Source organism: Acinonyx jubatus, chromosome B1, assembly GCF_027475565.1.
Source record: "Acinonyx jubatus isolate Ajub_Pintada_27869175 chromosome B1, VMU_Ajub_asm_v1.0, whole genome shotgun sequence".
In the NCBI taxonomy this organism is placed as follows: Eukaryota; Metazoa; Chordata; class Mammalia; order Carnivora; family Felidae; genus Acinonyx; species Acinonyx jubatus.
This window is the reverse complement of record NC_069382.1, coordinates 46636286-46662941: the sequence shown is the minus strand read 5'-3', so window position 1 is coordinate 46662941 and position 26656 is coordinate 46636286. Positions and strand designations below refer to the sequence as shown.

Sequence of the window (26656 nt, the reverse complement as noted above, 5' to 3'; positions counted from 1 at the left end):
ATGTTCACATACTGAACACATGTTTTCATTTCTCTGATTATCTTTCTAAAAGGTGAGCTGTTGGCTCACAGGGTAGCTGCTTATGAGAAACTGCTGAACAGTTTTCAAGCGATTGAATGATTCTGCACTCCACTAGTCACGAGAGAGTTGAGATTTCCTGTTTAATGACTGGAAGAGGTCATTCAGAGGACATGACCTCTGGTTGACCTGCAAGCAGGAGCACTCAGGCCCCTCACCCCTCCCCTGCCCTTGAAATGTACCTTCCACCCACCGTGCCTACAGCTGGAGCCAATTTCAAAGACAGCCTCGAGAGAGTAACGTGTTATTGAGATCACCTGGGCGCTATGCTTGCCTGAACCCAGTTAAGGCCTTTATATAAATCCTTAAAGTGGTAGCTGGCTGGTTGGTTGGTGTAGGGATTTCTGCTCAGCTTGCGGCCTCTCGGGACGAGCCTCCTGGGTAAGTTCTCTCAGTTACCATACTGGGCACCTACTCACCTGGAGTGGCCTGCCTTTTAGGTCTCTCCTTGTGCTGTCTCTCGTGAACTCTATGTGCAGCTGGGGGCCTGGGGTTTGTGAACCAACATTCACATTTTAGCCAAAGACTGGTATAGTCATTCTTTTTTGATTCCAGCCATTCTGTTTGAGATTGTGTTTTGTTCTGGTTTTAATTTGCCTTTCCTTCAGAACTAGTGATGTTCAGCAACTTTTTATGGTTTCGTGTGTTTAATTCATTCCCACGGCTTTGTTTGTGAAGTATCTGTTTAAGATTGTTGCCCAGTTTTGGGGCACCTGGGTGGGTCTGTTGGTTAAGCGTCTGACTCTTGATTTTGGCTAAAGTCACGATTTCACAGTTTGTGGGGTTGAGCCCCTTGTCGGACTCCGTGCTGGCAATGTGGAGCCTGCTTGGGATTCGCGCTCTCTCTCTCTACCTCCCCCTCCCCCAGGCGTGTGGGCACCCTCTCGCTCTCTCTCACTCGCTTACTTGCTGAAAATAAATAAATAAATAAATAAACTTTAAAAAACTGCCCATTTATTAATTGGGTTATGTTTTTCTGTTGCTGGTTTGTAGAGTTTTTTTTTATGTATTCTGGATACATTGTCAGATGCATGCATTGTCCATGTTTTCTCCCATTCTATAGATTGCTTATTCATTTTCTCAACAAAGCCTTTTGATGAACAGCGACTTCTAATTTTGGAAAAGTCCAAGCTAGCGTTTTCTTTTCTTTCTTTCTTTTTTTTTTTTCTTTTGTGGGTAGTATTTTGTGACTTACCTACAGACTATTTTCCTAGCCTAACATCACAAATGGTTCTTGGTTGTCTTCTGGAAGGTTTGTGGTTCTGGCTTTTATGTTTAGGTCTATGATCTATCAAAAATTAAATGTATTTTAGGAGTTGAAATTACATTTTTGGTCCATTTATCCATATGAATAATTCATTGTTCTAGAATTGTTGAAAACACTATCCTGTCCCCACTGAACTGACTTAGTACTTTGGTTGGAATTAATTAATATTAGTGGGCCTATCTGAACTTTTTATTGTCTGTCTTTGATTTAGTCTACTTTTTGCTGATGATACAACACCAGTTTGGTACTGTAGCTTTATGGTAAGTCATGAAGTGGGTATTGAAAGTCCTCCAAATCTGTGTTTTTATACCACTGTGTTGGCTAATACAGAATTTCGATTGGAATTGTGTTGAATCTAAATATTATTTTGAGGAGAATGAACATTCTGATGACACTGAATCTTCTAATATAGGAAGCGATATATCTATATAAGACTTGTTTTGTCGTAGTAATACTTCAGTTTTCATTGTGGAGGTCATGAGCATTTTTATTCCAAAGGGTTTAAGGGTGTTTGATTATATTTCAAACTTTTATTTCCAGTAGTATGTAGCCAACATATAGAAATATAATTTTACTAAATATTACTTTTGTTTCCTCTTTACTTGCTAAATTTCTATATTAGTGCCAGGAGATGTTTTTATATTTAAATGTCATCATATTTTTCAGGTATGCAATAATCTCATCTGCGCATAAAGACAATTTCACTTTTTTTCAGTCTTTGTGAAGTTTATTTCTTCAGTGGCTAGGACCCGCAGAACAAGGCTAACAAGAAATACAACATTCTCGTCTTGTTGTCAGTTGTAAAGAAAAGTTGTTGGTTGTTTCACCATTAACTATGGTATTACCTGTATGTTTCTCGTAAGTTCACACCTTATAAGGTTAGAGAAATTTTCCTCTAACTTTAGATGGCTGAAAGTATTTATCATGAATGGTAATTAAATTTGGCCAAATGTGTTTTCTCTCCATCACTGCTGAAGATCACATTCTCTTTTATTCTTTTAGTGTGATTTTACAGTGACAAATTTTCTTTGTTTTTTAAAAAAAAGATTTTATTTTTAAGTAACCTCAGCATCCAACACGGGGCTGTAACCTACAACCTGGAGACCAAGAGTCACATGCGCTGCAGACTGAGCCAGGCTGGTGCCCCTACATTGATTAACTTTCAAATGCTAATCCAAATAAGCATTCCTGTGATTTAACCTCCTGATCATGATATATTAGCTTTTCAATAATTGCTGGATTGTATTTCCTATTATTTAATGAGGGATATTTATCTGTAATTTTCTTCTAAACGTATTAGAGTTATGCTTAGCTTATTAATGAGTTGAGAACTATATCCTCAATCTCTTTGAGTTTAATATTAGCATTATTTCTCACTAAAATATTTTCTAGGCTTTAACCAGTGAAGACCTCTGAAGTTTTCCTTATTACAAATTTAATTTCTTTGATACATGAAGTGATAAGATTTTTGTTTTAATTTTGGGTAGTAACATTTTCTGAGGTATTCATTGTATTTAACTGGTCAAATATAGTGGCAAGATGCTGTTTATCCACATATATGTTTAGTATCTGTGGTATTTTGTGTGATGGATTTTCTTTCATTCTTGGTAAACTTTGTTTTTATTGATCAGTCTTGTTAGGGGTTTTTCAATGTTAATCTGTTCAAAAAGCCAGTTTTTACTTTTTTGATTCTCTACTGCTTGTATATTCTCTATTTCACTTATTTTTGCTTGTATTTCCACTTTTTACTGTGGTTTGCTGTCTATTTCCATTTTTTTCTACCTTTTTTCTTTCCTAATACATGCTCATAAAGGTAAAAATATCCTAGGAGCTGCTTTAGCTACTGTATACAAACTTTGATATTTTCATACAATTCATAATATATTTTAACTTCCGTGGGGATTTGTGATTTAAGGATTATTTAGACATGTTTTTGGCCAATAGCCAAATGCTTGGGAATTTTCTAGGTAATTGTATTATTGATTTCAAATTTAATTTTACTGTCACCTGAGAATATTCTCTATAAGAACATGATTCTTCAAAAAATATTGAGACTATTTTGTGTGTGTGTGTGTGTGTGTGTGTGTGTCTACTTGATCAATTACACAAAGTAGTGTTACAATTTCTAAGTAAAATTGTGAATTCATCTATCTTTTGTTAGCTTTGTCAGTGTTGCTTTATTGATTTTTTTTAAAGCTCTATTTGGTGCATACACAATTACGATTTTTATATCTTCTTGATGAATATTCTCCTTTATCCTTATAGAATGTTCTTTTTTTATGTCTGGTAGTATTTTTTTTTATCTTGATGATTTGTTGGGCTTAGTATTAGCATTGCATATATTTTTTTCACCCTATTTTCAATCTGTTTTCATATTTCAACTATGTTTACTATAAACCTCATAAAATTCCTTATTGCTATTTCAGTCTGTCAATCTGACTTTTAATAGTAGTGGTTAGTGCCTTAATATTTTAATACAGTTTTTGACACTGAAATTTAAGTCTACCATCTTGATACGTGTCTATTTGTCTGATCTGTTCTTTGTTTCCCTGTGACCCCTTTCCATTCACCTTTTTTTTCTTTTTGTGAAGTATATTTTCTTATTTGACTTACCTTACCTATAGTGTAAACTTCTTAGCCATTTATACTTTTGTTGCCCTCTGTGGTATACCTACAAATAATGTATGGTTTTGCTTAAATGGTCAATGGCTTTTAAAGTAGAGTGTAGAGTCTGCATCTATGTAACTATCAATGCATTAAAGTGTCTGCGTATCTACCAGTATGCTTAGCTTTCTAGGAAGAACGAGAGATGTGTTTTATATTTACCCCTAGTTCTCTTTATTACTTCCTGCAGATTCAGACTTCCATCTGCTAGTATTTCCCTTGGGCCTGCAGATCTTCAGTTTCTTGCAATATAGGTCCACTGGAGACCAATCTGTCAGCTATCATGTTTTCATTTAGCTTTCATTTTTGAAATGTTTTTAGTGGATCTAGAATTTTGGTTTAGAAAAGTCCTCCAGTGCCCTAGAGGTGTCACTCAAATTTTGTATTTAATGTTTATTTTTGAGAGAGAGCTCCATGGAGCACTAGTGGGGGAGGGGCAGAGAGCGAGGGAGACACAGAATCTGAAACAGGCTCCAGGCTCTGGACTGTCAGCACAGAGCCCCGACACAGGGCTCGAATTCGGGAAGGCAAGATCGTGACCTGAGCTGCAGTCAGACGCTTAATGGACTGAGCCACCCAGGCTCCCCCTAAGTGTTGCTTTCTTATTTGTCTTGCTTCGTTCACTTATTTTGTGGACTGATGCCTTCCAACAATTTTGGGAAATTCTCAGCCATTATCTCTTCAAATATTGCTAGTGCCCCATTCTCTTTTTTTCTGACACACCAAATACACATATATTAAGCACGTTGGTATCGTCCTACTGATTTCTCATATGCTCTCCTTGTTTCTTTTTGTTACTATGCTAATCTCTATTGACGTTTCCTTGAATTCATTAATTCTGTGTCTGGTGTGCTTTAAACACATTGAAGGAGAGGTGGCTGGCTGGCTTAGTCTGTAGAGATGGGACTCTTGATCTCAGGCTGGTGAGTTCAAGGCTTACATTGGGTGTAGAGCTTCCTTCAAGTTAAAGGTTAAAAAAAAAAAGGTACACACACACAGTGAAGGAACTTTGAATTTCTGATGTGTTCTCTTTTTATAGCATTTTTATTTTCCCACCAGCTTACCGGAGATATAATTGGCATATAACATTGTGTAAGTTTAAGGTGTAGAGCATAATGCTTTGATATGCATACATATTGTGAATGGATTACTACAATAGGTTAACACATCCATCACATAATTATAGCAGTGTATGTGTGTTGAACATTTTAATATCTATGCTCTTAGCAACTATAAAGTATATAATACAGTATGGTTAACTATAGTCACCATGCCTTATGTTAGAGCTATAGAATTTAATCATTATAAAATTGGAAGTTTATATTCTCTAATATCTACCCCCCCCCCCCCCCACTTCCCCACCCCTCCCAGCCCTTGAATACTACCACTCTGCTTTGGGTTTCTATAGGTCGTTGTTGTCGTTCTGTTTTGAGATTCTGCGTAAAAGATCCCACAGTATTTGTCTTTCTCTGTGTGACTTACTTAGCAGAATGCCCTCAAGGTCCATCCACTTGTCACAAATGTCAGGATTTTCTTCTTTCCCATGGCTGCATAGTAAATTTTCTATTGTCTACATCTACCATTTATTCATCCTTTAATGGACACTTAGGTGACTTTCGTGTTTTGACTATTTGTAATAATGCTGCAACGAACATGAATGTGCAGATTTTCAAGATCCTGATTTCACTTCCTCTGTGTATATACACCCAGAAGTGGATTATATGATCTATTTTTAATTTTCTGAGAAAATTTTTTACCTGGTTTTGTTATTTATATTGAGTAAACTAGAGCTGGGACTGAAGTAAATAATATATCCAGAAAAAGCTGAAAGCTTTTCTTCTGTGAGACCACCAGTGTTAATAAAACTACCAGCTGAGCTGGGTTTGGTCTTGTGGCAGCTTTAGTTAGATTCTGTCAGTGCTTCAAATATGGTAAGGGTGGGACTAGGACTTTCCATTTAGGAAGGCTGTGGATATAAGCATGAAGAAGGGAGATCCCCTGTCATAGTGTTTTGGGGAGGTTTTCAGTTTCTGAGGAATTGATTGCTCTCAAGTCCTGCACTTGGCTTTTGCACCCAGCAGAGAGCCTACCTTGTTACTCTGCGCCCAGCGTTTGCCAGATTGTTGCAATGTTGTGAGTGAAGACCTAGAGTACCATGGAAGGGTTTCTTTCCGCCGTCTCTGCCCACTGACATGTGACCCCTGAGCACTCACTGAAAGCACCAATCAAATTGATGGATACGAACTTAGTCTTCTTAATGTTTAGTTTTGAGAGTGTGTACATGTGAATATGAGTGTGTGTGTTGGGGAGGGAGGTTGCTGAGAGAGTGGGGCAGAAGATCTAAAAGCAGGCTCTGCACTGACAGCAGTCCAATACAGGGCTCCATCCGCGATCCCAACCTGAGCCAAAGTCTGAGGCTCAACCAACTGAGCCAGCCAGGTGCCCCAGACTTATTCTGTGGCTGGGACACTTTAGGGTTCTAATGAACCACACTAGCCAATCACAGCTGTTTTTACATTGCTTCCCTTAGTATGGTTTCATCTTTCTCTGTTACTCCTCCCAGGTATAAAAGCTATGGGTGGCCTATTTTCCTAGGAAAGACTCGTCACTTTCTGGAATTTAGTTCATTTATGTGTCTTCACATCCTCATTTTCCTAATGGGTTAAAAAAATCTGTGCATTTTGTGCTTATCTAGCTTGTAGTGCATTCTTAGGATTTTTGTTGTAGCCTATGGGGAAGCAGAAGTCTGATGTGTAGTTCTTACTTAGGATATCCTAAGCAAATTGTTCCTCACTTATCAACTGAACTTAGTTATTTTTACTTAAAGGAATAAGCAGGTCTGTCTCATAAGGATGTTTTACAAAAATGTGAATGTATTTTATGACCCGAGTTGTATACATATTTCTTAGCAGTCAAGACAATGTATAAATGTGTCAATAAAAAGTCTTTGTGAATATCTTTAACAATTAAGAGGTTTTGCATGTTTGTGGACTAGGTGCCTGTTTTAGTGTCCCAGGTTAAAATTTAACCTGTTAAAAATTTAACAGGTTAAAATTCTGTGACTCCATGTCAACCTTAAACTTGGGTGGCATGACACCATGTTGTCAAGGTGTCTGTCTCCAGACTGCTTTGGGGCTTCTCATGAAGTAATTTCCAGTCTTGTCTTTGTATCTCCTAATTCCTAGGAATAACAGGGTTAGAAGTACGGGGACATTATCATTCTGTGCTGCTGAGAAATAAGTCACAGCAGTGCCAGATGTTTTTGTCCAAGATTACATAGTAGTGAATCAAACTCAGCAGAAGGAAGAAATCCTTAGAGGGCAACTAGCTTGTCCTTGTCCTGTCCTGGTCGGTCAACACCTAATTCCTACAAGACTGAATGGTCTCTCCAATTTCTTAAAGGTCTCTTGAGACAGTGAGGACCTGCTATGGTATTTAATAACCTTTAGATCAAAGACATTAGTTATGTTTCACTAAATGCTGACAGTCTTCCTATGGCCTCAAGACCAAGCATAGAGAACTGATTTAAGCTGATATACATGGTCCATTTCATATATACTTTGGTACCTAAAAAGCAGTAATGACGCACCCAAGTTATCCTTTCTCTTCTCAAATTTCCCTAAATTTGGAATTGATAAATGTCTCAAGAAAATATTCCTTCTACAAACGACACGTTTGCCGTACTTAGAAGAGTAATATCTACCATTAGTCATTTTGCTAATATTTAGCTCTATCCTCATTTTATTTGCAATAAAACCATAGATCTGCTTTAATTTTCACAAATTGCCTAGGGTGGAAACAGAACTATAGTTGGTCTTCTCCTCATGCCTCGTATGTGACAGAACTAGTGTATGGATACATACTTGTTTGATTGCATTGTCTTTGCTCTTTACTCTGTCTGCAATTCCTTTCTACTCCTTGTGCAATAACTTATTAAACCAAATTTGGGAATAATTCTAAGACAAAAGAACTTACTATGGGCTTCCTTTTAAATCACAGGCATCCCTGATGCACTGAGAACTTGATTTTAATTATCTGTTTGATCTACATGCCCCTTTGCAGGGAAACCTACACTGTGTAATGTGCAACCATACTTGGGACTAACACAGGGATGACTTCTTTTCAATAAGAGAAGTAAACTTTGGAACAGAGATCAGGGTTTTGTTTTCATCAGGGTTACAGAAAAAGGGAAGTAGCTGTCCTATTTTCAAACAGATTTCCTACAAAATTGGGAATTTCTAGTTCCTCTTGAGAAATCCTAGAAATGGACCAAACCTGGCTCACATTCTCCTATGGCACAGAGCAACACAAGCTGTTAGAAAGGATTGGAGGGGCACCTGGGTGGCTTAGTCGATTGAGCGTATGACTCTTGGTTTCCGCTCAGGCCATGATGTCACTGTGTGTGGTTTGAGCCCTGTGTTGGGCTCAGTGCTGTCAGTGCTGAGTCAGCTTGGGATTGATTGTCTTTTCCCCCTTTATCTGGCCCTCTCCAACATATGCCTGTGTGTTCTCTCTCACTCTCGTGCGCTCTCTCAAAAAATAAACCTTAAAGATTAAATTTTAAAAAATTGAATAAAAACATTTAACAAAAAGGACTGGAATTTGCCAGTGCTCCACAGGATTCACTGTTCCCCATTGCTTCCTTCTTCTGTTTCACTTGCTTTGTCCTTGAATGCATTGAGTTTTAACACAAGGACACGTTAGTTAACCAAAAATGGAAGTGTTAGCTGTGAACTAACAAATATGTAAAGTGGAACCTTCACTGGCAAAGTGGGCACAATCCACATTTTTAAAGGATGATCAACCAGCATCCAATGAAACACGACATGTTTTTCAGTAGGCATACTGTTCATAGAATTTTGGCTACTTGGTTGCCCTTTATGAAGCTTTCTGATTCCATCGAGAAAAGTGGGAGTTTCATAGTTTATCTGGCTTCTGTTGAAGTCTTATTTCAGTTTCTGAATTTTAAGTAGGGGACATCAGGCTTTTAAAAAACAAATTATTTATGAGCATTATTAACCCCATTATATCAGATAAGGACAAAAGCAGTGACAATGTCTAAAAGCATAGTAAGAAAAAGCATTAAGATGCACACAGATAAGGATATTTTTTAAAAATCCACCGTATACACAAATATCTATAACATTGGATATTATAACTTATACGTAAGGTGTTCTATACCTGTCAAAATCTTAATTCCGCATTTAACATATTTTGATGTTGGAGATGTATCTAACTTGTAGAATTTCAGTTTGGATTTAGAAAGAAATCTACTTGGGGAACACCTATCAAATCCTGGCCTGTTAACACACATACCCTTCTAGTTATCAGAAACAAGGCAGGGAGAAGACCCTCAGTGGAGTAGCAGCAGAAAACTGTATCAGGCAAAGCTCTATATATGAAGCATTTTTATCTTATCCTTCAGGTGGTAAGGAGCCATTTACAAGCAGGGAATTAATCTGATTAAAAAGTATGTATTTGAGAATTAGCTTTAGGACCAGTCATTGGAGGAAAAAAATCTACATGAAAGATGAACAAAAGGAAGAACAACCTGGAGGCAATTATACATAATGAAGACCTCACCTAAGGCTTTGTAGGCAAATGAGGATCTAGATTCAAAACCTCATTTGGAGGGGGCACCTGGGTGGCTCAGTGGGTTAAGCGTCCAACTTCGGCTCAGGTCATGACGTCACGCTTTGTGAGTTTGAGCCCTGCGTCGGGCTCTGTGCTGACCGCTCAGACTGGATCATGCCTCAGATTCTGTGTCTGCCTCTCACCTGCTCATACTCTGTCCCAAAAATAAATAAAACATTAAAAAAACCTCCTTTGGAGGTGTAATCCACTAGCTCGTAGATTGTTTGGTACAATAGAAGGAAAGGCTAAAGGAGAAGGAGAGGTTGTGGCAAATTCCAACCTGGATATCTGGATGGGGTACTAGTACCTAAAACTCTTCTAATGTTTTATTTTTATCTTTGAGAGAGAGCACATGTGCAAGAGACTATGGGCGAGGGTGAGCAGAGGAAGATCAGCAAGAGAGGGAGACACAGAATCTGAAGGAGGCTCCAGGCTCTGAGCTGTCAGCACAGAGCCCAACACGGGGCTGGAACTCCCAAACTGCAAAGATCATGACCTGAGCCCAATTGGAAGCTTAATTGACTGAGCCACCCAGGAGTCCCTTGGAGTATTCGTATTTAAATGAGAAGATGAATCCAGGAGGAAGGAGAATGTATTTCACATGTTTGGGTAACTAAGAAACCAGTAAAAAGCCAAAGGTGATGCGTTATTTTGAATCAGAAAAAAATGTCCAGATTTAGGGGGGAAAAATTGGGGAACATGTGCCTTTTCTCTTGTGTGGGCGTTTCTTTTCCCTCCTCCACACAATGGTCACTCAACCTTTTAATCAAGTTTTTCCCTTCATCCTTCAGCTGCCAGTGCTGAAATTAAGCCTCATTATGGAAAGAATGATCAATGTTGTATAGTACCTCTCCTCAGAGGCTATCAAATGTAATGGCAATCAAATAATTTTGTTCTTCTTAAAATGGCGAATCAATCAATATTACCCATTTTCCCCATTGTTATTTATCCATGGTTCATCAAATGTTTATGCATATAACTTAATTGCAGCAAGGAACATCTCAATGCCATTGGCCTCCTCTTGGGTGCTTGTTCTTCTAGCTGGCCAAATTGACAAGTAGGATAGATGCAGTTTGTAGCCAAATCCAGCCCTTTTCCTCCTACCTTTTCTAATCCTACTTTTTAAAATAATGTATGAGCTAGTATTTTATAGCTTAAAAATAACTTCATAGATTTAATTTTATCTAGTACCCAGGACATGCATACCTATCTACGTGGGGAAAGCTGAAGGTAAGTGATCACAGCCACTAGGTGACCTGCCTAATTTTAATGGCTAGTTACAAGTCACGTTAAAATTAGAAATCCAGATCTTCTGACTTATTCTGACTTTTTACTGTTTCCCCTTCCGTCCACAAATGATGCCATAGCCTTCTCATGAAGCTGGCCACTCATTAGAGGTCTGCATTCATAGCAACAACTGACCCACGTATAAGAATTTTATTTAGCTATTGAGTCCCCATCCAAGGTCTCTGCACTTACAGCAAGCTGGGCTTGTGAGCTCTTTTAATTATCTTAAATATTCTAGTATCATGATCAATTGCACAGGCCAACTAAATAGGATTTCTCATTTTGGTTGGAAGTATATCAATGCCAAGTGGTAAGGCTGATTATTTTATTCAGATTGGGCAGTTTTGTTTCTCTAATATCTAAGCTGTCCCCAGTCAACGTATCTCGCAAACCCCGTTTGGCTTTGCAGACTGAAATCTTTCACAGTTTAGAGTCTATGGTACAGGTCGGGTGGGATATAAATGCTCAGATCTACATTTTCATCGGATACCGAGTTGGCTAACCTTGCTGAATTTGAGTTTCCATATCAGGGAGAAAAAAAATCATTTTAGTATTTATTCAGTGATACGTATTGGATTCCCTCTATGTGTCAGAGACTGGACAAGCACAAACAAATGAATAAGAATAGCTTTTTCATATGGATGTTGTGATTTTAAAAATGTGCATAGTCTGTGACCCTATGCCATAGCTTGTTGGTTAAGGAGAGGAGACTTCACACGTGCCCTTGAATGAGACCCCTCTCCGGACGGCTTGGCTTCACCACGCCAAGGCAGAGCCTGAGACACTGCAGAAAAAAAATGAGGTGCTGGTACATCTTAGAGCCTCACCAGAGGGAGTGGGGCGAGCTGATTAGAACCTCTGCTTCTGTTTACATAGAAATATCCTGCTAATCAGGGATGACAAGAGAGGAAATCTAGACAAATGCCCAGTTAAAATGGAGTGAGAAGATTTTTTTTTAAAGTACATTTGGTAGAGCTTGCCAGAGTGTGGCAGTGGTTCTTTAATTATATAGGAAGAAATCTTTAGAAATGAAATGGCCTCAGGCTGAGTTAAAGGGAATAATTTTGTAACAGGTTGTCAGGAAGTCCCTGAAAGTAAACCTTCTCTTTCATTGCTTCTGAAAAAGATAGCTTTTAAGTACGTATGTATTTTTTCACTTGTGAGTCTAGAGCAGAGAGGTCCTTTTTGATTAACTACAAAGAAAAGCTTTTTATTTAATGGATTAATTATAGGCTCAGGCTCAGGTATGTTCTTTAGTGCCATTTTATGAAGCCGTTTCTTTTAACATGCCTTCACATGTTAATGCCACTGGAGGTGCTGGCATTTATAAGGTATACTGACTATTTATGAATTTTGTGGTACCATTTTCTTCCCTTCAGATGGACTGTTGAGATGATCATAGTGACTACCCCAAGGAAACAGATTGCAAACCATTTAATTTTTTATAATAAAGTCTAGCTCTATTAATATTTTAGAATAAAACTACCAGATTCAATATTAGGAAACTGTAGTATCTGTTAAGTGGAAAGTCTAGGGCATAACATGTTTTTTCATTTTCAAAGGGTATGTGGATGACTTAAGAGTTAACAGAAATTCCATGAAGCCTTAAGGCAGGTTTTTCTCCGACTTACACATTATGTTTTTGCTAAGTTCCAAAATTGGACTTCAAACATGAGCCTTCATTATTTCTTTGGGATCCACGTGCTTTCCTTTTGGTGTCTACCTTCACCTTACAGCTTCAATCACTAGCCAAGGGTACCCAGTGAACTTCTGCCTTGGCCACACTGGTTCTTCTTAGACCTAATTGTACAAACATGCTATCTGTGAATATCTGACTTCCAACCCAGTGTTTCGTGCTTTGGATAAATCTTTATTCAGGAGGCCATTCCTGCTTTATTTAAGTGTTCTTTAACAGAAGATTATCGTAATCTACAGCATTACCATCACAAGCCAATTTCTTCATATTTATGGGAGCCTTTATTATGGCACATGACTCCGTCAAAAGAATAAGACAACCACTTGGAATTGCAGTTATTTTAAGAACCCTATAAAAGAATATTTTATGTCAAGTGGGACTTCTGGATGGTGTTCCTTTAACTGCCTCACATAGGAGAGGACCTTCTCTCTGGATTCACAGGCCACTCTGTCTTTATGCCCTTTGTCTTTATCCTGGAAACTTAAAACAATGATCTCATCCCGTGTTTCAAGCAGACAATCCATGTTCATGAAATTGATAAAACGACAAAACACATGTTTCTAGTAGCTACAATTCTGATGAGGATGTTACAAAAGTCTGTTTTTAGCTTTACTAACCACAAAACACTGTTACCTGGATTAGCGCATTGAGACTCACAGCAGACTTGTAGGATGACAGGTCATATGCATCAAGATTCCCATTTGTCATATGAAAAAAAAAAAAAAATCCAACACTTTTTTGTGGCCATACAAAGCTGAAGGGGCAGAGCTGGCAAGTTCAAGGATGTGGACTCTAAAATATCTGTGCTTTTCCAGCAACTGTATTGCTTCTTCTGAAGCCTGAAACCTCACATCTAAAAGATGTTCTCATCATGCTTTCAAATCACGAAATCTCAAATCAGAGTCTTTTTCTTCTAAATGCTGCTTTTCTTTGATGTTCCCCTTCTAGTATCCCCAGATCTACTTTGTTCTTTTTGCCCTTGCACTAACAACCTGTGAATATCTTTTTTATGATCCTAATCATGTGTTTTCTGTTGCATACCCTCCTCAAGGGCAGGGTGATTTTTTTTTGGGGGGGGGGTGTGGTTTTACTTTGGTCATGGGAGTATGGATTAAGTGCCTACAACAAGGGTCAGCAAATCACTTGCGGTCGGTTTTTGCATGATCTCCCAAAGGAAGAATTGTTTTTACATTTTTAAACAGTTGTTTAAAAAAAATTAAAGAATATGTGAAAAACCCCACATGTGGCTCACAAAGCCTAAAGTATTTTCTATCTGCCTTCTTATAGGGAAAGTTTGCCTCCCAGCCTAGAAATTTTTTCAGCACTCGGTAAGCGCTCCATATATTTATTGAATGAATGTGTGCACGTGTGTTGAAGTGTGTCTTAAGTGGCTCTTCTTCCATGGGCTAATTTCTGGCAGCAAGACCCATCCAAATGAGAAAACCTGAACTCCTGGTCCCCCCTCCCCGCCCGCCCCCCCCTCCTGTGAGTTGCTGGCATCTGGCAAATAGGATGGTGTTTTCGGTCCGTTGTTATTTCCATCTCCATAGCGCAGATGTAGGTTAGGCATCTCAAAATCAGGAGCTATTCATCAGCTAGTGGAGAATATTCATTGTTATTTGGGCTGGCAGTGTAATTAGCTCATCTTTTAGAAGGCTTTGCACCAAAGCTTGTTTGTTGTTGTAGACTTTGCCTCATCACCACCATTCACATGCATATTACTGTTTCAAAGAGCATGTTGCTATTTTGATTTCTTTCCCACCCCCCCCCCTTAGGAGTTAAGGTAAAATATTGAATATCTTTTCCACCCTCCTGTCACTGCCTTGAAGACAAAGCCTCTTGGTCTGCATGTAGCTAATGGCCAATATTCCACGGAGCCTTTGATAATGGTCCAGATAAGAGTGAGGAGCAGCCAAGCACAAAGTACAATGTAATAAGGTCACTAAAGCTGTAAATTACTGGTTTTCATCCTTTAGATATGTCTTGCGGTGGCCTGAGAGAGTTTCGCTTCATTAAATGTGAGAAGTCGCAACTCAAGCTAAATCTCGAGAGATATTAAATGTTGAACGTATGCAATTACGCCAAATGATGCTCCCGACTTGAACAGCCCAAGCTCGTTTTTAAAACTGTTAACTCAATTTCTTGCCCATGTTTCCTCTGTCTTCCCGTCCCCTTCCCCTAGCCCACCATGCCCTCCCTTACCAACAGCATTTGAGATCCCAGCCAGGGCTCTGGCCAGGGACTGCTGGCTGTTCTTCACGTCGCCTTGACGATTCCCACAGGTTTTGAGAATCAAACCCTGCCTCCGTCGTTCAAAGCCGCCTTGCCTGGCTACATTTTAATTAATTCCGTATGGTACAACGATGATAATTTGGCCCAAAATAAAAGTGAGCCTGTGTTAATGCTGTTATCATTAGAAAGATTTAATGTACAGAGGCAATTAGGAAGTGCTTCTGGAAGTGTGTGGAGTGCAAAGGGGAAAAAGAAGGAACTAGTGCCCAAAACTCATTTATCAAATTAACAAATGTGAGAACACGAGGCCCTAGGTGAGTTCTCCCCTGGGTCCCTTTCTGGATGGCATCTGCTAGTGCATTCTGCTGAACATCCACACCACCTGTGCTTTTGTTGCATGGTTAGTGCTGAGACCCAAATCCAGAAGGGGTCGAGAGGGGAGTCCTTGGCCACACCACCGTGGTGATCTGTCTTGATCGAACTGAATGCTTCTTCTCAGGCGTGCCATCTTCCTTCGCAGTGGATTTTCTTCATGGTTTTTCTACCAAGTGGGCTAATCAACAGTTCAGGCTGTGGTGCTGTCTACATTTAGAAGTGTCCTGAGCATTTGTCCCCCTCAGTGGTTCTATTCCAGTTGCTAACTCCCACATCTAGGTGTGCTGGCTCTCATTATACTTTGCTAGTTCCAAAGCACCCTCTTGACCCTGGGTGGGATTCTCTCTCCAAACCGTTCTCAGGGTTGATTCTTCTATTAAAACTTAGGTATCATGTGTTTTATCTATGGGATGTTGTTACCAACTGGTTGCCCTGTGAAATGGTTCGAATATGACAAAGCCCGTTATGACTGATAACAGATGGATTGCCCTTTCCAGTGATGTTTGTACCTGAACATGGAATAATGGTGGCAAGTCAGATCCTTTGGGGCCAGAGTATATCTTGGTTTGAGGTAGACCATTCTGGAATTCCTGACCTCTCCCAACTGATTGTTGATACATATTGCCAAATTGCTCTTAGGAATATTTAATTTGGCTATAGTAAACAAATGCATAGATTTCCGTCTCCTCTGCCCATTTATGGAGGACATTTTATTGGGCAAAAACACACCTTTTTGAAAATTGCAGTTTGAATCTTAAAATTTTAAATTAGCTCAACCCCCTCAACTTTCTGTATATATCAGTTGTATGCGTTTCTTCTGAAGGTGTTCTAAGACAAGTGAAATAATATTAAGCAGATATATACAGATGTCACAGATCACCAGATTAAATATAGGACATCAGTTAAATTTAAATTTCAGATAAACAACAAATACTCTCTTAGTATAAGTGTGTCTTAAATATTTCATGAGGTACTTCTAATAGGTGATTCTTAGTTAACTGGACACCCAGTTTTTGTTTTTAATTCACTAAGTCTGGAAACTCTACTCCTCAATCTTTATCTTTAGCCCTAATACTACCCTTGGCTTCCAGATTAAACATCCTGTTGCCTCCTCAACATTTCTGCACGGAAGTCTACTAAGTATCTACAAATTGGCATGTCCATGATGATTTCATTGCCCTCTGACCTTCCCCAAGTCTTTTCCCATCTTGGTTAACTGTATCCTCATGTTTCAAGGTCAAATATTCTACGTGTTCTACTTGTCTCCTATACATTCTCTTCATATGCCCACCTGCTGCATTAGCATGTCCTCTAAAGTTTGCCCGAGATCCTACCCCTTGTCATTACCATTGCTGTGTAACCCTGATCCTAACCAACTTCAGTTTTTACTCAGTAGCTTCCCAGCTACCCTTCTTGCAACCCGTTTTTCATCCCACTGTTCACCTAAACAGCAATGAAAGTGATCAGTGCTTACAACCATTCCTTTCAAGAGCTTCCCTTTGCAATGAGGAAACATCCAAACTCTCTGACCAGAGCAGACCAAGGTTTCTCAGGCTTCACTCACTGAACTCAGCCACTCGAACCTTTTTCTTGCCCCCAACACAATCCACTTATTTCTGACTCAGAGCACTTGACTTGTTTTCCTCTTTGTTTTGAATGCTATTTCCCCAGGATGTTTGGCTGCTATTTTCTCAGAACCTGCCTGCTTCTATATGTTCCAATGTACATGTCACTTGCTAGAAGACCACTTAAACACCACACATTGCTGCTCTAATACTTTCCTTTTATAGCCCTTCTTACCATCCAAACCAATAGGTCCTTGGCTGTTTGCACGTTGTCAGTTTTACTCCTCCCTCCAGAATGTAAAGTATATAAAGGCACAGTTATTTTTTTTTTCTTTTTTTAACCCATGCTGCATTACCAGTGCTTAAGGTCTGCACTGCACTAGTGGATGGATGGCATGCAGGGATACATGCTGAATGGGTAAATGAATCAAGAACAAATGATTGGTAACATGGGCTTTAGAGCTTTACATATTTGTCCTGTAGTGTGATACACAGAACTTACGTGGGCTCAGTGATGCCAGGCAAATGGATACACACCCTAGCCCGTTTACATCTCTGCTTTTTCAGACCATTTTACCCCTTCTCTACTCTTGGCAAAACTCCCACCACCTCCTCTGCGTCCCTCTTTGTCAATAATTACCTTGTTTCTTACCTCATTGGAAAACTGAAATAAACAGAAGAGATGCCCCATAGACTTTTACCACCACATCCACCTATCTAAAAGCACCTATGCTCTTACGCTCTGCCTCCCATCTTTACCAGTGATGACCTATATCTGCTTTTAAGTCAACATGAACACTTGAATATTATTTCCTGTATCTTTCACCAACTTGAGGATATCACTATAACGATTTTCCCTACTTTGCAGTATAGTATAAAATTTTACTCTCTATCCTACCCATCACACAAAAATAAACTTGCATTTTTTTTGAAGGAAGGAGAGAAAGGGAAGGAAGGAAAAAAAAACTTTAATCTTTTTTTTTCTTTCTTTTGCCAATTTTCATACTATTCATTTGAACACCTCTGTAGTAAAACTCCTTGGATGAGCTACTATCTCCAATTTCTTACCTCCCATTCTCTCATTCTCTCCTTGGATAATTATTCACAAACCATAAAATTTACCCCTATTCTCTCTTAGACCCCATGTGAATTAGGATTTTGCCATTCCCATGCCAGCTCAGTGATCCACATGTTACACATCTAATAGTCAAGGTCCCTTTTCCTCTAATTTTCCTTATCAGAAGACTTTAACCCACTAGCATTTAGCATTTCCTTCTTTTTGATGAACTTTCCTCACTTGGCTTCTAGGACATACATAGTCTCTGGGTTTTTATGACTTGACTGGTTGCTTCTTCTCAGTCTTTGTGGGGTCTCTCTCTTTCTAAATGTTCCAGTGTTGGAGGATTCCCAAGCTCAGTCCTTGGTGCTCCTCTTTGTTCATACTAGCATCCTTCTGGATCTCATCAAGTCTCATTGCTTTCTATTTCTAGCACAGACTTTTCTGCTAAACTCTTCAATCATGTATCCAACTGCCGATTTTACCTCTCCACTTGGATGATTGAAAGACAGCTCACATTCTACATGTCCAAAATGACCCCCTGGCCTTTCTTACCAAACTTGTTTCTCTTGGAGCTTTTCCACCTCCATTGATGACCACTCCACACTTTTGAGTTCCTGAAGTCGAATCAGGTAGAAAATTTGACATCGTTGGCTACTTGATTTCTCCCACATCTTACATTTAATCCATCTTACTGTTGGCCCTATTTTCTATGTATAGGATAGGACTGTTTCCCCCACCTCCCTTACTACTACCTTGGTAGCCCCACACAGTCTCTTCTGGATGACAGCATGAGCTCCAGGCAGGTCTCCCCGACTCTGCTCTTGCTCCCCCTGCAGTCCATTCTCAACACAGCAACTGGAGTGAAAATCTGAAACACAAGTTAGATTGTTGTCTTTCCTGGTCAAAATCCTGCAGTGGCTCTCCATTTTGGAGTTGAAGTCAAAATACATGTAAAATCTCCTAAATAAAGAACTGGTTCCTCATTACTTCTGGTTCCATCTCCTACTGCTGTCCTGCTTGCTCGGTTCACGCTCGCCGCAAGCATCCTTGACTTCTGCCTTAGGAGTGACCCTGCTGTAGGCCCTCTGCTCTAGTTCTTTCCTGGAACACCGACACTCGATGCCTGCTTTGCTAACTTCTTCATGTATTTTTTTTTCAGTTTATTTTGAGAGAGAGCAAGAGTGTGACCATGCATGGAAGGAACAGAGGAGAGAGGGAGAATCCCAAGTAAGCTTCACACCATCAGTGTGGGGCTCAAACTCCCAAACTGTGAGATCATGACCTGAGCTGAAGTCCCATGCTTAACGGACTGAGCCACCCAGGCACCCCTCTAATTTCCTCCTATCTTTCAAGTCTTTGCTCATGTCACCTTCCCAATCAGGCTTATTCCACACCTCTTGACATTTCCTCCTTATGCTGATTCTTTATCTTTTTCCACAGCACGTAATGACTTTTTGCATACTATATAACCTATTTATTGTTGGTATTTTCTATCTCTTTCCGTTACCTAGAATATAACCTCGAGGTCCTAAATCTCTTTTGTTCTTGGATAGATCTCAAGAACTTAGTAACCCTCAGTAAATATCAATGGGTGGTATGCAGTTGTTATTTGTCTGGGTTCTGGAGTCAGCAACCTGCGTTCAAATCCCACCACTGCTTTTTGTTTTTTTTTTTTAATTTTTTCTTAACGTTTATTTATTTTTGAGACAGAGAGAGACACAGCATGAACGGGGGAGGGGCAGAGAGAGAGGGAGACACAGAATCAGAAGCAGGCTTCAGGCTCTGAGCCATCAGCCCAGAGCCGGACGCGGGGCTCGAACTCGCGGACTGAGAGATCGTGACCTGAGCTGAAGTCGGACGCTTAACCTACTGAGCCACCCAGGCGCCCCCCACCACTGCTTTTTGTAGCTGAGTGATGCTGTGTAAGCTACTTGGCATTTTGTGGTCCCCTATTACCTGGGATGGAGGGATGGTTGTTAATGATATCTGCCTCATAGGGTCATTGTTAGAATTGAGATAACATATGCAAATTCCTTAGAATTGTAGTGTAGTACAGCAAGTTCTCAAAGTTTTAGTTGTTACCGGGGAGCCTGGGTGGCTCAGTCAGTTAAGCGTCTGACTCTTGATTTCAGCTCGGGTCATGATCTCGTGGTTTGTGGGTTCGAGCCCTGTGACCAGCTGGATCCATGCTGACAGTGTGTAGCCTGCTTGGGATCTGAGCTCTCCCTCTCTCTTTGTCCCTACCCCACTTGTGCTCACTTGCTTCTCTCTGTCTCGCTCTCAAAACAACTAATTGTTTCAGGGAATAAATAAGACTTTTTTTAAGTTTATTTATCAGACAAGAATTATTATCTACAGTTTACAATGAGAGAAATTGAAACTGAGAAAGCTAAACCACTTGACACGAGGCACACAGTAAGTGGCAGAAGTGGGATACAGATTCAGTTCCATTTGACAACACATTTACTGTTCAATCTCCTTATAGTCTCTGAAGCTTTTACAAATGGAATAGTGTTTTCCAATTATATTTTCTCCATTTTTAAAAACTATTGATTTTCAAACACTGTGTAGCCTACCACATAAGCTTTGTCCTAATATTTATTTCAAATCTTGTTTCAAATATTTCAAATATTCTGTCAGATCTTATTATATGGAGGGGAAATTGCAAAAAAAATATTTGCTATTAGAGATAGCAAAACATGTAGTTTACACCATTTATGGGAAAGCTTTAACAAATTTTTTTTTAATGTTTATTTTTGAGAGAATGTGAGTGGGAGGGAGGCAGAGAGAGGAGACAGAATCTGAAGCAGGCTCCGGGCTTTGAGCTGTCAGCACAGCCCGATGTGGGTCTCGAACCCATGATCCACAAGATCGTGACCTGAGCTGAAGTTGGACGTTCATCCGACTGAAGCCACCCAGGCACCCCTGGAAATGCTTTTAATGGTCATTCTTGTTTTGTTTTTTAATATTTATATGTATATTTTTTCAGAGAGCAGAGCAGGGGGGAGGAAAAGAGGGCAGAGGATCAGAAGTGGGCTCTGCACTGACAGCAGAGAGTCCAATGTGGGGCTCAAACTCATGAACCCTGATGACCTGACCGGAGCCAAAATTGGACACACAACCAACTGAGCCACCCAGGTGCCCCTTAATGGTGATTCTTTATTGCTCATTGTGCACTTAAAACATATGCCCTCTACAGTTTTTAAAAGTATCCTCTGATTCTTACCTTTGTGGGGTATTTTTTTTTTTAACCAAGAATACTGGAATTTATCGTTATCTCCACATACTGTTTTAGATAACATCGGAAGAATAAACGAGATAATAGTTGAAAATCCCTGTTCAATATTATGAAGAAAAGTAGTTTGTGAATTGTAGGTACCGTACACTTTATTGATTTAAGGTGTGCCTTTTCCTATAATGTCAAGGATGCTTTGACGGAAGCTCTATTCTAAGCTCACGTGCTATGTGGGAGGCAGCTTGCTGCCTGTATCCATCTTCCCTCCACCTGAAACTAAAGCTTCGGGCACCTGATAAAAATGACTGTTGTTCCCGTGGCTCAAAGGATCACACTATGTTCCACTATGTTCTGTCTTCCACTCTCTATTGCAAGCTTTTTTTCTTCTCTTTTCTTTTCTTTTTTTTTGAAGTTGATTTACTTTGAGAGAGAGCAAGTAGGGGAGGGCAAGGGAGAGAATCTCAAGCAGGCTCCATGCTGTCAGTGTAGAGCCTGACGTGGGACTCAAACCTACAAACTGTAAGATCATGACCTGAGCCGAAATCAAGAGTTAGAGGCTTAACCGACTGAGCCACCCAGGTGCCCCTATTGCAAACTTCTATTTTGGCATTTCTCCTTCCCCTTCTGAGAAGGTTGACTATGATTTCCAAGTATCTGTTGCCCTCCTTGGTAACCAAGGAAAGGATATCCTGCCACCATGGATGGCAGGTGCCCTGATGGGACTAAAAACTGATCCATAAAATGTGACCAGAATAACACATGTGCTGTGTGAGCAGAGTCCTACCTCGGTTCTACCATTATTCTTTGCTTTATCACAAAGGCACCATGCCCCATATAGGGCCTTCTCTTTCAGCTTCAGTCTCAGGATGAAGAAGTCAAAGAGCACAGCTGTCTCCAGTGGGTGGTAGATGAGGTTTACCTTGGAGAGGGGGCTAAGTGTATTATGGGAGTGGAAGGAAGTGACCCACTCAGAAGAGTTAGGTAATCCTATTTTTCTCCGGGGAAGATTCTATACCCTCGAACCATTGATTCTAGCTTTATCCCGTTGCTTGCTAGTGCATCGTGACTCACTTGGTCAGTAAGAGGTCAGAAAACAGGGGTGTATGGTACATTGGAGAAAGCTTGGTCTTGTCTCTGCCACAACCAGGGCAGTATGCCCCAGATAGGGACTGTTTCAGCCTTGTTTCTAGAACTAAAGACAAAAAACAGATGCAGTCAAAGAATAATGAATAAAGGCATCTACAAGGTGAACCTTTGTTCTCAGCCAGTGATATTGGGGAGTTGTTTGTGAACATTGTGAAAGCTGATAGACAGGTTTTCCTTCAAGCCTGGATTTTAGTTCTCTACCAACTAGAGTGACCAACTTTGTAGAAAGCTGATTCAGGACCTAGTATATAATAATTATACACCTATGTTAGGACTTAAACTTCTATAAATAGTATAATTTCATATAAATGCCTATTTTATTACATAATTTCATTAAAGCAAAAAATTAGGACTAGTTAACAGTGAGAATTAGTAGTAGTAGTAGGATTAATTAATAAAAATAGTTTTCTTTTTATCCTTTGTGATTTATTTTTCATGTTTTAAAAAACTCTTATTGGGTATATGAATTTGTAGCCTGTATTTTATTTAAGATACATGTATGTAACATATTTTCAATGAACATAAATTCAATAGGACTAATCACACAGATGTTACCTGTATTTAATTTTACAAAGCTACACCTTTCTTTGCCATGTTCCAGAATATTTTTATTTTCTTATGTCTTTTCCCAATACTTCTGACTTCCCTGCAGATCTTACAACATTTTTCTTTTATGCAGTGATAAAGCTTAGCACAGTCAACGGTACAGTTCACTCTGACTTACACCTCTGGTTTTCTTAAGTCCAGTTTACACAGAAATCTGGTGCCCATCCAAACTGAGGACATAAAACCAAATAGCTTCTCGAAAAAAATGTCTAAGCATAGAATATTTGGGATTTTACTTATTGGCAACAACAGGTTTTCAACTTGTAGAAATTAGTTTCCACCTCTCCAAAAACATGCACTTCCTTCTGTCTACAGGCTTGTTTTGGCATATTAGCTGCTTATCAATCAAGTCCTTTGCACCTATAAATTTACTAAATTTATACCATGTCTAATATGCCATCATTGTTAAACACTGGATGTCCCCTTGAATTAAACTTCTTTCTCAGGAAAATGGTTTTAAAGCACAGAGGTAAACTGAACTTGTGAAATTAAAGCTGGGTTCCAGAACTGTTAGAGTTTTAGTAAAGAGAGTGAGACAGTCCTGTTTAATTGCACTGCCCTTTTCTGATGACATTTTTTGAGCTCTGAAGCAATATGATTTCCAACAACAACAAGTCAATTTATTGTAGTATGTTTTGGTCTCCATCTACACTTAACATTGAAGAACTCATATACAATCAGCCTGTCTTTTTCTAGGCTCCTTGTGCCTCTTCAAGGATTAAAAACAAATAAACGAAAAACTATGAAACTTCTGTCCTGCTGTAATTCACTTCATTTCCTCCCTCCATGCACTTTTTTTTCCCAAATATGAAATTTATTGTCAAATTGGTTTCCATACAACACCCGGTGCTCATCCCAACAGGTGCCCTCTTCAATATCCATCACCCAATGTCCATCACCCACTCTCCCCTCCCTCCCACCCCCCATCAACCCTCAGTTTGTTCTCAGTTTTTAAGCTCCATACACTCTTCAATTAGAGAAGGTCCTTCGTCTTGTCCCACATTATAAGGCTATGATGTTCTCAAGGGCTGACATGTTAGCATCTTTTCTGTGACTGGCAACAATGACCACCATCTTGTAGGCACATGTCAAAGGTTCTGTTTTTAGACACATTTGGTCCTTCTCTATGAAATTTGTGCATATTTTGGGAAACCTGAAAAGTGACCAAAAACTTTAGGACAGAGGTACCCTATCAGACATAAAACACTCACCCCCCCCCCCCCAACGTAGCAGTGTCAAGGGCAGGCTATTTGGCAGTTAAGATCTTTTCTCAGCTAAGACCTCCTAAACTGAATAGAATAGGTCAAAAATTTATATTTGCCAAGTCTGGCAAAATGACATACACCTGCCCAATGTGCAGATCGGTGAACACAGTCTAGTTGTAGTGGACAAGATCTCAGCAATCTGACTTTGTTTAATGAGGCTTTATTAAAAGCTTCACAGAAACCAAGGTGTATTTGAAACCCCATTTTCCAAACCAAATTATTCAAGAGCTAGAATGCTTGTGATCATGCTGTGATTCCATTTTTCACTGTGATTCCATTCCAATTTCCAAACCAAATTATTCAAGAGCTAGAATGCTTGTGATCATGCTATATGAAATGTGACCATGGGTGAGTTCTGACAGAATCCTCTCCACCCTGTAAGGGGCTAACACAACTGTTCCCCAAATTTCCTCTGTTGTTTTTCCATGTTTTAGGTGTAGCATCTGAATCGGGAATTGGAAGTATACTGTTTCATCGAGACCTGCCTTTCTCCATTATGCCCAATCTAAAATTCTTTAGAATTGGTGTATTGGCAGGATATTCTGGTTTTTATTTCTCCTCTGAATCCCTTTACCCATCTTTAAATTCACACAGTTCTCTAGCCCTCTTTTTTGGTGAAGTTGGGGTCATGTTAGTGTTGATCCTGTCATCATGCTCTTTTTCATCATCTGACCTCTTGGAAAGTATGGTCACAATATTTATAATGTTAAAAATCTAGCACCATCTGGAGAAAAAGCAGAACAATTTGTCTTCAGGTTGTCTGCAGAATCCTAGATGGGTAGTTAATTTCCATGATTATAGCCTCCTTAGGCTGCACACTTCAGTCACTGCATTCAAGTGACACTAACAATGGGTGATACGTTATGGCGATGTACAAATCATGATTGCCAGCGTTAGGGGTCAGAAAAAAACTGGTGACGATGATACAGAAGGTGAGTAATCTGTACCCTATTCATTTGACCCTAAAAACAGTGTTGCTTTCAGCCCCTACGTTTTGGAGTGTCCAATGAATTTTTCCATTTTTTCCCCAAACTTCTACACCTATCTCTGAATACCAGCATTCCTTGCTGAACTTGGAGTGTCAAAGCTGAGACAGACTCAAGCAAGTGGGGAAGGCTGGCCACCCTACCAAAGCTCTCTGATTGTTGCTTTCTTGAGCTCTTTAAGAGCTTGCTAGGACAGTGCCTCTTCTGTCCTATTTGGCTTCATTTCCTGGAGCTCGAGGGTCAGTGTCAGGACCTTAGAGTTCCAGAGCCCCATGGGTTCCCCTTTCTGGAAAGGTCCAGATGAAGTATTGCCACCCAATCTCCATGCACCAAAGAATGTTGTTCATTCCAGAGCATGCCATCGTAACACCTTTCATTTCCTCAACTTTTTTGGAGTACTTTATTATTCATGAAGTTTTAGAAGGATTCATTACTGGCCTGTTTTGACAAACAGAAAAAATTGTCAAGGGGACTTAAAACATCAGGATTTATTTTCGTGGCTTGTTTTGTTTTCTCCCTTTCTCTGAGCACCTACTTCAGTTCTGGAGAAGCCACTATGGGTGTGGAAGGAAGGCATTATTTGCTTACAGTCCTCTCTTGTTGCAGTGCTTTGGCCCTGTTTTGAAATTTTTATAACTCACTCCTGTCTTGCAATACCCACCATGGTTTATGAAGCTGTTTCTTTGATTCTTTTGATTATGGTGGGTTCTCCAGAAGGAAAGACTGGTGATAGTGGTGAGGGTTGGGGTGTGTGTGTGGGGGGGTGGGTATTGAGACCTATTTATAAATGAATGTTGTGAAAAAACAGGAGGGTGCAATATCCAGAGTCCAGCATTTTATTTCTTAAATATAAATTTTCATTGCTCTCTGGAGAAGGAAACATTAGCACCTGTGTGCTTGTCCAGTCTGGAATGAAATCCTTAACTGTTTAATTTTTATATAAAGCTAAAACTTCATGGAATTCTGTAATAGGATTTTTCAGGACCTTGACATCAAATGAAGTTGTAACATTCCATTTATATATTAATATCAAATATTGGGGTCCATAGCGCCCCCCCCACAAACCTAATACCCGAAGTGGAAAACGTAGATAACTAAGGGGAAACTTCCACGTGGCAACTAATGAAAATAATTAAATGGAATTATAAAAAGATCATATTCTAATTTTGTCAGCTCTTTCACAGTATCTGATTAGCAATTTTAGCTGCAACGACACTTTCTCTTTGAAATTATTAGGTATTTTTTTCAACTGTGTGCAGGCTCTGAAATGTTGTGTTAACAGGAAATTCCTTGATTTCACTGCTATTTCGACCTCTTACTATGTTAAAATTTCCTTTGATTTCTTTCCAAAGACCCTGATTTCTCATTATTACCACCACACTGCTACCCTGTGTTCATTTGGATAGATACTCTGTGTAGGAGGCAAGAAGTGTGGAGGCTAAATTCACTGCGTTAGCAGTAGGCACAACGTGCATTCAGATTTCAACACCTGTGCGTGTTGGAGAGCCTGGGTGCCTGATTCCTTGCACCCTGGAGGAGAGCATGCTGGGTTCTGGTAGA

At 39.6% G+C, this 26656-nt stretch overlaps 1 long non-coding RNA gene across 5 annotated transcripts in view; it reads left to right on the top strand.

The window, feature by feature from the left end:
* Positions 1-286: 286 nt before the first annotated feature.
* Positions 287-26656, top strand: part of LOC128314398 (uncharacterized) — a 734161-nt gene continuing 707791 nt past the window's right edge. For all 5 annotated transcript variants that reach the window (XR_008295997.1, XR_008295998.1, XR_008295999.1 and 2 more), the window contains exon 1: positions 287-459. This is a non-coding gene — a long non-coding RNA (uncharacterized LOC128314398). The remainder of the gene's footprint in view (positions 460-26656) is intronic.